Source organism: Lemur catta, chromosome 6, assembly GCF_020740605.2.
Source record: "Lemur catta isolate mLemCat1 chromosome 6, mLemCat1.pri, whole genome shotgun sequence".
In the NCBI taxonomy this organism is placed as follows: domain Eukaryota; kingdom Metazoa; phylum Chordata; class Mammalia; order Primates; family Lemuridae; genus Lemur; species Lemur catta.
The window spans coordinates 38,305,139-38,313,706 of NC_059133.1; the positions used below are offsets into that span (position 1 = coordinate 38,305,139).

The 8,568-nt window shown below is 39.3% G+C and overlaps 1 non-coding gene and 1 pseudogene across 1 annotated transcript; one reads left to right on the plus strand and one right to left on the minus strand.

The window, feature by feature from the left end:
- Window positions 1–4,675: 4,675 nt before the first annotated feature.
- On the plus strand, window positions 4,676–4,796 carry LOC123640925. The gene has a single exon (XR_006736153.1). It is a non-coding gene; the product is annotated as a small nucleolar RNA SNORA32 (small nucleolar RNA).
- A 1,643-nt stretch (window positions 4,797–6,439) lies between these two features.
- LOC123639498 lies at window positions 6,440–6,968 on the minus strand (annotated as a pseudogene).
- Window positions 6,969–8,568: the final 1,600 nt, after the last annotated feature.

Consider the following 8,568-nt stretch of genomic DNA (forward strand, 5'->3'; position numbering starts at 1 on the left):
TTGAGTTCAGGTTTAGTACTTTACTAGCTATGAGAACATGACCACAGGGATAACAGAAACTGCCTGGTGGGGATGAGCATAAAAGGAGATAAGGCAGTCGGACTATTATAGAGGCTCCTCCATTTCCCTGGCCTCAACGCCTTCCTCTGCCAGCAAGACCTGCTCTGCTTTTCCCCTCTTAATTGTTTATCCCTAGGGCAGAATTTATCTGATTATGGGGAGTTTGGGAAAGAGAACTGGGCTAGCAAAGCCCAGTCCCTTCTTGGGTTCCCTTTTCTTCAGGACTTGTCAGTCTAGGTCTGCATTCTGCCTGGCTGTAAGGCAGGGAGGGGCCGCACCTGCTGGGGAGGACTCTGTTGCTCAGAGGTGAAGTCCACTGAAGACACAAATCCAAGTTCTCCAACCTACCTTATCTGCAAGAAAGGTGATATTTTGATCTCCGTATGCTGGCTTCCTGAATCTCTCTCCCAAATGGTTTCAAACTCAGGGAAAATGGGTTCTATTTACCAGCTTCCTGGAACCCAACATGCAGATAGGTTCCTCTACCTTCCTTGCTCATAAAAATGTCCTAGATTCACTATGAAACTGTGTCTGGCTAGGTTACAAATAACTTTTGATAGAATCCAAGTTTTAACTTGTAGATGTGAAGAATTCTATAATATATAAATCTAAATGGGTACTGCTTCCCCAACAAACATCATGGTTATTGTTATTGGTGGTTCTGATGACATTATGGCGAGTATTTCAGAAGTTTCACAATGTCCCAAGAACAAACCAAATACCAGGAAAGAATACCTGATGAGATGAAATAATAATTATTATGCTAATAAAATACCACTAAAATTGGAAAAATGGAATTAAAATACTTCTGCTTTTAAAATTAGAGCCATCAAAATGATTAGCAGTAGGGAAGTGCTAGAATCCTCTGATGCTAAATTTTTGATGCAAGAAAGTCATAAAAAATTATTCTTTGCACTTCTTATATCTCTTCTTACTGAGGTCTGGGAAGCAGCACTTGACCTTTTATCAAGGTGAGACTGATCCATCTTGCCTGATTGCCCCTCCTCCTTTGGCATCTCAGACACTACTCTCTCCTTTCCTCCTCCCCGAGGTCTTCCTTGCTGACCCTTCCTGTGCTGCCAACTTGTTAAATGTTGGGGCTCCTGGTCCTCTTATTTTCTTCTTAATTTTATACTTTTTTATTTTTTATTTTTTTTTGAGACAGAGTCTCACTCTGTTGCCCAGGCTAGAGTGCCGTGGCGTCAGCCTAGCTCACAGCAACCTCAAACTCCTGGGCTTAAGCGATCCTCCTGCCTCAGCCTCCCGAGTAGCTGGGACTACAGGCATGCGCCACCATGCCCGGCTAATTTTTTCTATATATATATTTTTAGCTGTCCATATAATTTCTTTCTCTTTGTAGTAGAGACGCGGTCTCGCTCTTGCTCAGGCTGATCTCGAACTCCTGAGCTCAAACGATCCATCTGCCTTGGTCTCCCAGAGTGCTAGGATTACAGGCATAAGCCACCGCACCCGGCCTATACCTTTTTCATGGGCAGCCTCACTGGCACTCCTTGCTACACACATGCTAAAGATTTTTAAATACGGACTTGCCCCCTACATTGTTTTCCTGAACCACACATTCAAATTTCTAACTGCCAGATGCTCCACAGCTGTTACAAATGCAGCATGTCCAGAACTGAACTCACTTTATGCACTTTCTCACAAATTGGAAGATTTCATATAAATATCTGTTTTTCCAGCACCTTAAAAAATTAGAAAATCTGATGATAGTGAACCCATGTGTTAACAACCGAGGGTGGAGCTGAGGAGTATCTGCTCCCTTTGAAAGAGGCCTATGGTTCACACCCTTACTGCTGCTCACTGTCTTACCCCTGCCTGACCTCACACAATATGTTTCTGCCCTGGCCCCTATAGGTGTTCCAGTTTGTGATCACTGATCTAGGCCATACTAGATCACCTGTTGAATTAACAGAGAGATGAATTAAAGAAGAAATAGCATCATTCTTTTCTGTTTAGGCTGAAACTACCTGATTTTATTGAATCCTGGCTCCACCAGTTACTAAACTGATTGCAACTTTGTGTAAGTTACTTAACCTCTCTGTGCCTCAGCTAACTCATCTTTAAAATATTGATAATAATATAATAGTCCCCCCCTTAATCCACGGTTTCAGTTACCTCTGGTCAACCGCAGTCTGAAAATATTAAATGGAAAATTCCAGAACTAAACTATTCATAGGTTTTAAATTGTGCACCCTCTGAATTGGGTGATGAAATCTTGCACTGTCCCACTTTGTCCTGCCCAGGATGTGAATCATCCCTTTGTCCAGCGTATCCACACTGTAGACACTACCCACTCATTAGTCACTTTGAAGCCTAAAACAGACAGATTGACCGTTGCAGTATCACAGTATCCTTGTGTTCAAGGAACCCTTATTTGACTTAATCGTGGCCCCAAAGCACAAGAGTAGTGATGCTGGCAATTTGAATGTGCCAAAGAGAAGTTGTAAAGTTCTTCCTTAAGTGAAAAGGTGAAAGTTCTCGACTTAATAAGGAAGAAAAAGTTGTATGCTAAAGTTACTGAGATCTATGGTAAGAAAGGATCTTCTATCTGTGAAATTGTGAAGCAAGAAAAAGAAATTTATACTAGTTTTGCCCTTGCACCTCAAACTGCAAAAATTACTGCACAGTGCATGATAAGTGCTTAATTAAGATGGAAAAGGCATTAATTTGTGGGTGGAAGACATAAACAGAAACATGTTCCAATTTACAGCAATGTGTTGTGCCAGAAAGCATTGAGGTTATACAAAGATTTTGGCGAGAGATATCCTGAAACAAATGACACCACGACATTTACTGCAAGTAAGGGATGGTCACACGGATTCAGAAATACAGAAAGTCAATAGTAGCCTAACACTAGATCACACAGCCTGCATGTACCTCACTTCAGCTCATCACACAGCCGTTGTATCATTTTGCATCATCACTAGAAAAAGAAGGGTGAGTATAGTACAATAAGATATTTTGAGAGAGACCACATTTACATAACATTTATTATAGTAAATTTTAATAATTGTTCTATTTTATTATTATTAATCCCTTACTGTGCCTAATTTATAAATTAAACTTTATCAAAAGTATGTAGGTATAGGAAAAAAAATAGTATATATAGGGTTTGGTACTATTCGTGGTTTTAGGCATCCACTGGAGGTCTTGGAATGTATCTCCTGAAGACAAGGGGGGACCACAGTAGTAGCTATTCACAAGTTGTAAATGACCTAAAGCACATAGGCAACTTAGAACAATGCCCAATACATAGTAAACTATAGCATTTGCTGCCTCAACTCCTACTGTTTCAGTTAGTCTCTTCTGGATTTTATAACATAGTTCTTAAAAATGTTTCTAAAAGAAGATTGTTTCATAAGATTTTAGAATAGATTTAATCTGGCTCATGACCTATAAAGAATACAACTCAGGGGACCAGGCGCAGTGGCTCACGCCTGTAATTGTAGCTCTCTGGGAGTCTGAGGCAGTAGGATTGCTTGAGCTCAGGAGTTCAAGACCAGCCTGAGCAAGATCAAGACCCTGTTTCTACTAAAGTAGAAAAATTAGCCGGGTGTGGTGGTGTGCACCTGTAGTCTCAGCTACTTGAGAGGCTGAGGCAGGAAGATCGCTTGAGCCCAAGAGTTTGAGATTGCAGTGAGCTATGATGATGCCACTGCACTCTTCTACCCAGGGTGACAGAGCGAGACTCTGTCTCAAAAAAAAAAAAGAATAGAACTCTGATTGTGGAAAACAATGTGAATGTACTTTTTCATTATTAAGAAGTGATATTTCAAATAGAAGTTCAGTTTTGGCAATTCAAAGTAAAGAGAATGAATAGGCCCAAATGGAATTGACAAACGCTCCATACCAACACATTTCATGATGGCTTGGCTAGAGATTTTCTGTATGTGAAATCCATACCCAGTCAAAGGTGGAAGTCATTGTTTGACCCTACTCTGAATTTCGCATGTGACTTTGAACAGCGATACCAAAACTTTTTCCATATGACTGTTCTTTTGCCAGGGATCCTGTCCTCATGTCACAAAGCACATTCTTACTTCCCTATCAAGATTCATTTTCAGTGTCACTTCTGTGAAGTCTTCTCTGATGCTTTCTCCTCTACTGTTAGCACTTACACTGAGTTGTGACAATTCACATGTCTGTTTCTCTTGTAGTGAATTCCTTGAATTCTGGAACCACCTCTTATGCATTTAACTGGAGAGGATGCACAGGCTCAGGCTCTGATGCTAGGCTGCCTGTATTCAAATACTGACGCTGCCACTGGTGGACTTTATGGCCTGGGGACAGGCGCTGGATCTCTTTGAACCTCAATTTCCTCATCTACAGCATAGAGATAATAATAGTTTATCATAGGGTCATTGTGAGAATTACATGAATTAATATTTGTAAAACTCTTTGGAACAGTGTCCAGCACATGGAAGGCATTTAATAAATGCTAGTGATTACTGTTGTTGCTATTGACTTGATTTTTCTTTATTTCCAGATTGTATCTCTAGTTTCCTCTAATTGCTCAATTTACTCAGCATTACAATTAATGACAAATATAATTTTACTGCTCTTTGCTTCTTCTAGCTTCAAGAACTAACCTTTCTGGTCATTAGCAAGGCTTTTAGAATACCGTTTCTCACTTGCTGTGGACATGACCATAAAAAAACTTCCCACCAGGTTTTCTATCTGCTACTTTGCTAGCAATCAGCCTATTGGGAACATTTTTATTAACCCTTTATTAGACTATTATTTTACTTCCTTTGCCTAGATGAGCACTGTCCAAGTGGAAACACAAAGCAAGCAGCATGTGATTATCTAATACCTATGAAAGAGGCAATCAGTGAGATTTTACAACAGACCCACATTTTACATTCTCGCTGACTGCTGTGCATACCTAGATCTCTTGTGCCTTGCAGATGTGTTTTGTCTAGCTGATTCTCATTGTAACCCTTCTGGATAGCTAATAATAATAATAAATAATGATAATAATAGCTAACTCAGGTAGGCTCGTTTATAATTCATTATATGATCATCCCTAGAAATGTAAACTTTTATATTATTGTTATGTAGGTCTGACAGGACAACTATGGATTGAGGATCTGTTCTATTAAAAAGGGCTGTCATGAAGGTAAATCTTTTTTTTTTTTTTTTTTTTTTTTTTTTTTGAGACAGAGTCTCACTTTGTTGCCCGGGCTAGAGTGAGTGCCGTCAGCCTAGCTCACAGCAACCTCAGACTCCTGGGCTTAAGCGATCCTACTGCCTCAGCCTCCCGAGTAGCTGGGACTACAGGCATGAGCCACCATGCCCGGCTAATTTTTTTTGTATATATATTTTTAGTTGGCCAGATAATTTCTTTCTATTTTTGGTAGAGACGGGGTCTCACTCTTGCTCAGGCTGGTCTCGAACTCCTGACCTCGAGCGATCCACCCGCCTCGGCCTCCCAGAGCTAGGATTACAGGCGTGAGCTACCGCGCCCGGCCTTGTGAAGGTAAATCTTTAAAGACTCCAGCCTTTGAGGAACTAAGGCTACCCTGGATGGACAGTGTAAGGAATGACATGTGAAATTCCTTGAATAAAAATCTATTGACTTTAAATAATTTTGCCTAATGCCTTACTAAAAAAGCAATTATTTTTACACTGTTAAAAAAAAGAACTAACCTTTAAACATATTTAATATAAGAATCGCAATCTGATCCTGCAGAGAGAACATTGACAAATGAGATACTAAATGTTTAGTACTGGCAAAAGGTACATAGCCCTGTTCCACTATTTTTTTTTAGACTTATCCTGTAACTCTTCTCTAATCCCTGATATGACCACTCTTGATCAGTAAATTGATTCCCTTTCATTTCTGTACTCCACTCCCATTCCCTTCTACCTACTCCCACTATAATGTGTGTAATATATATCTGTTTGTATTTAATTAGTAAAGATGTTCATCTCGCCCCATTACATCACCAGGTACTTGACATCAACATGGCTTATAATTCATGTTAACTTTGATCTTTTAATTAAGGTGGTGTTTGCCAGGTTTCTTCACTGTAAAGTTTTCCCTCCCTTTCCATACTTATTTCTTTTTTCTATTTTTTCCTTTTTTTTTTTTCTTTTTGTGACAGGGTCTCGCTCTGTCACCCAGGCTGGAGTGCAGTGGCACCATAATAGCTCACTGAACCTCGAAATCAAGGGAAGAGAATTGATCTCCAGCTCCTGGAGAGAAGAGTATCTATATATATTCTTTAGAATTCTTCTATAAGGACGATTTCCCCCTTTACCATTTATTTACTTATTCAATAATTTTATATTATTATAGACTTATGCATATTTATTTATTTATTTTACTGTTATTTGCATTTATTTTATGCTGAATCTATTCCCATGCCATAAGTTTTTGTTTCTTTAGTTTCTTCTGAGATGTCTTTTTCTTCCGTGCAACTTTCTCTTCTGGTTTTGGAACAATTTGTTCTTTTTCAGTAAGGATCATCTCAATGTGGCAGAGGGAACTTATGTATGGGTTCATCTGACCGTGAGCTCTATAAGTATCTTGGGTGCTTTGTTCACCAGGATATGCTCAAGGACCAGAGAATCTGTATCTAAACCCGAAAGTTCAGCATTACTCACATTTTTAAGCATGTGCAGCAAAAATTCAGCACTCTTTTGGGGGCCACTGACCCTGCATCCAGCCCCACTGTTTGGCCTGGGCTCACCTACCTACATCACCATTGTAACATTGGAATGGTGTTTCTGTAGAGTGACATATTTCAGATATACTTTTGTATATGCATACCCCTGATGGCCTGGGCAGTTTCATGGGTGTCCTTAAAGTGAACACGAAGATTTGAACCTCTTGATTTGCATGACTTTGTGGAGTTTTCTGGGTCAAGAGAGCAGTGAACCATTTTCACAGGTCACCTCACGCCTCTTAGGGGGAAGAGCCATGGATATTTATTTTATTCTTTGGGTTATAATCCAATACCATCATTATTTTGTTGCTGAAATTGTTCCAGCTTTGGCCATTGGGAGCTCTTTCAGATTGGCTTCGGTACCTTTTGATATCTCTCTCCTATTTTTATTTTATTTTTTCAAACTTCTTTCCTTTCTGGCACTATGAGATATTCCAAACTCATCTTGTGTCTTCCCTCCTTTAATTGGAAAATGGTATTTAGAAACCAAGATTTGTGTGCTGGGCATGCTTGTTGCTACCACTGCTTCTAGGCCCCCTCAGTGGACAAAGCTAGGAAACATATGTATGTGTATTAACTTATGTAGGGACACATCTCTATATATCATCTATCTACCTATAAACATGAGTTTATACTGATATCTGTGACCCTAATCTAGCACCACACGGTTCATGCCAGCCTTCTCCCCTTGCTTATTTGTGACTTTTCCTCTGATAGTGAGAGACCTGGCTCCCATTATCTACAATTATTTACTTATTTGCTCAGACTTGGTATTATGAGTTTGGTTGTGGCACCCTAAAATTCGTATGTTGAAGTCCTAACCCCCAGAACCTAATAATGTGAGCTTATTTAGAGATAGGGGTCCTTACAGAGATAATGAAGTTAAAATGAGTTAATTAGAGTGGGCCCTAATTTGACTGATGTCCTTATTAAAAAGAAAAACGTGAACACGGATACACCTAGAGGGACGACAAAGGGGAGAAGATGGCCATCTACAAGTCAAGGAGAGAGGTCTGGAGCAGGTCCTTTCCTCACAGCCCTCAGAAGGGACCACCTCTGCCAACCACTTGATTTCAGATTTCTAGCTTCCAGAAGTATGAGAAAATAAATTGTTGTTGCAAAACCCACTCAGTTTCCCAGTTCGGCACTTTACTATGGCAGCTCTAGCAAACTAATACAGATTTTCTAGTTCAACAGTTAAATTAGTTTCAGAATTGCTAATGCCTACCCCTGTGAGAAACACATTTACTGGCTATAGTACAATGTTTACATGTAGTTCTTTTTTACCATTAGTGTAGTCAAAACATTGTTTTCCAAAGTCTACTACTTTTTTACTTAACCCCTCACTGAGATTATATGTTTGTAATACAGTGAGGTTAATTTGTCAGTCTACATTCCATCCTAGGATCCCTCAGCATCTGGAGGATTTTTAAAAATTTGAATATACCAAATGGATTTTGACAAATGAGTAAAGTCATATATCCACTACCTATAGAATACAGAACAATTCCATTATCTTAAAAAAAAAAATCTCCTCTGCAACTCCTTTGAAGTCAACTCTTCATCTCTCCTCCAACCTCTGGCAACCACTGATGTTTCCTATCTGTATAGCTTTGCCTTTTACATGTATGTTGCATAAATGGAATGGTAATATATAGGCTTTTGAGTCTGACTTCTTTCACTTAGCAAAAACACATTTGAGATTCATCCATGTTTTTTAGTGAATTAGACGCTTGTTTCTTTTTATTTCTGACCAATATTCCATTGTATAGATACACTATTGTTTATTTATCTACTCATCTGTAGGAAGACATCT